Below are 2,500 nucleotides of genomic sequence, written 5' to 3' on the forward strand. Positions count from 1 at the left end.
ATCGTTATTATCATTATTACACATCAACTTCTCTTCCCTTCCCATCTTTGTTTATATTAGTTTTTTCTCCGTTATCAGCTTATCTTATTTCATGTTCTGAGTGGTACCACAAGATATTTCACTTTGTGCATTTGACAACTACCCGGATTCTAAGAATTATATATATATATATATATATATATATATATATATATATATATATATATATATATATATATGTATTTTCCTGTAAATACGTATTTACATATATTATATGTGTGTATATATATATATATATATATATATATATATATATATATATAGAGAGAGAGAGAGAGAGAGAGAGAGAGAGAGAGAGAGAGAGAGAGAGAGAGAGATGTGTATATATACATATATATGAATATATATAAAAAAATATATGGACATATATACATACACACATATATATATATAAATATACATACATACATACATACATATATATATATATATATATATATATATATATATATATATATATACATATACATATTTGCGCTCATGCATACATATATATGCCCACAATGTGAAGGGATGAAGGAGTGTGATGACTTAACAAGTATGTTTACCGCACGTAACACCGCGTCATGCGCAAGTGGATGAGGAGTAGGTTTTTAATTGATTGTTCCTTCTTTCGACGTCGCGCTGTGGTGCATTTTGCCTCTGGACTCGTCTTATGCTGATGGTGTTAAGTTGGTGCTCTGTTATAAACATTCGTGGTGAGCTTTTATGCTAATGGTGTGTCATAGTGAGGAGTATTGTTATCTGTATTAGAATTCACTGATTGGTGTAGAAATTGGAACTACGATCTTCTTGAACTTGTTAAATGCGGTAAAGATGCGGGTCTTTCCGACGCAGATATTAATACATGAGTTGTGAATGAAAAGGACTGATATAAGCAAAGCATAGACAAAGAAAAGAAACACGGAGAAAGAAACGAAAGACGAAAGCGGAAAGTGTCATCACTGTTCCAAGCCAGGTCATATACGCCTTTCTTGCCCAACTTAGTGCCTAGTGCTTGGAGAGTCGACTTTGTGTTCAACTCTGATCTCCTTCCCAACAACGGTATCAACTGTGAGGAAATGTAGTATAATAAGCCTGTATAAGTGCTTTTTGATTCTTGTTTTTCGCCCACATTTAGAGAATCGCTCATCCCGCCCCAGTGAGGCGACGGAAAATGCACTATGCACGATTACCTCGGAGTGGGCCGGACTTCCCAACTGTGTTCTATAAAGGAGCTTTTCTGGCCAGGTGCGGGAGCGGAAATAAAACGCTACTGCCGTTCATGTCACGTATGCAAGGTAGGGAAGGAGACCCCTGGTTCAGATGCCGATAAGAGGGGAGCCATTTGCCTGGGTAACAACTGATCTTGTGGGGCCGATAACACCTGCGTCTTGCAGAGGACATAAATATATACTGACATTGACAACTAGAATATAGGTACCGTCACTTGATGAGGCTTTGTTTTCTCGCATGTTGGAATGCCGAAGTATTTACTTTCCGATCGCGCAACTCAGTTAAAAGTCCGATTTAATGGCGAAGATAGACACACTTCTATCCATTCATTCATTATTCACGAGCCTGTATCATGCACGCTGCAACGGAACTGTAGAGTGATTTCATGCATTGTTAAAGAAACTCTACGGAGGAAGCCCTCACGATCGGTATCGCTCCATTCCGTGTCCCGTTCGCTCACCGCGAGATTCCTAAGGATACTCTCAAATTAAGCCCATTTGAGGGGTTCCGTCGCTGAGATGAAACCAATAGCGAGACTACAGGTCGTGTCACACTAGCACTTTTTCCGCATTACTTTTCCGCTGGCACCACGGATATCGTGGTCATTTTGGCTCGCGCAGTCACACTAGCGATGAGAACCACGGAAACAGTGCGACCAAAATTCTAAACACAGAAAGATGGGTTCAACCCCCGCACAAGCTCTGGCGATGATGGACGTTATTCTGGCTATGTGGCGACGATTTTATGCGAAACAACGAATGTATAATCCTAAATTTGGGCGTGTTCTCGCTACTCTCTTCTAGTCAGCTGACGGGGACAAATGTAAACAAACAGGCGAGCAGCTACTTACAAACTCGTATGTTTTTAATAAATACAAGAGAGATTTTTGCCTATTTTACAATATTATTTACAATTTAGACTTTCTTTTTGAATCGTTTTATATTATAAATACTTTCTTTTACATTACTATAACGATTATCTATTATAGCTTATCATTTGAACGAAAAAAACACGGAAACTTGCCAGCGAAAACGATAATTATCGTTTGACTAGAATTTATCGCATTCACACAAAATACAAGCGGTAGCGAGAAAAAAACCACGGAAACGTCAAAGAACCACGGAAATTGTGCCAGTGTGACACCCCCTTTACATGACTTATCAGTACTTCCGCCTAAGTGGCTTCACCCCATGCAGACGTATCTGGCACGATGTGTAAAGCCTACTTTAACAGAGGTACCAAGGTG

At 38.8% G+C, this 2,500-nt stretch overlaps 1 protein-coding gene across 3 annotated transcripts in view; it reads left to right on the top strand.

The window, feature by feature from the left end:
- The window catches only part of LOC113800718 (equilibrative nucleobase transporter 1), a 32,660-nt gene that overhangs the window by 16,994 nt on the left and 13,166 nt on the right, over positions 1-2,500 (top strand). The gene's annotated exons all lie outside the window — the stretch shown is intronic.

The sequence above is a fragment of the Penaeus vannamei genome, chromosome 27, assembly GCF_042767895.1.
Source record: "Penaeus vannamei isolate JL-2024 chromosome 27, ASM4276789v1, whole genome shotgun sequence".
Lineage (NCBI taxonomy): Eukaryota > Metazoa > Arthropoda > Malacostraca > Decapoda > Penaeidae > Penaeus > Penaeus vannamei.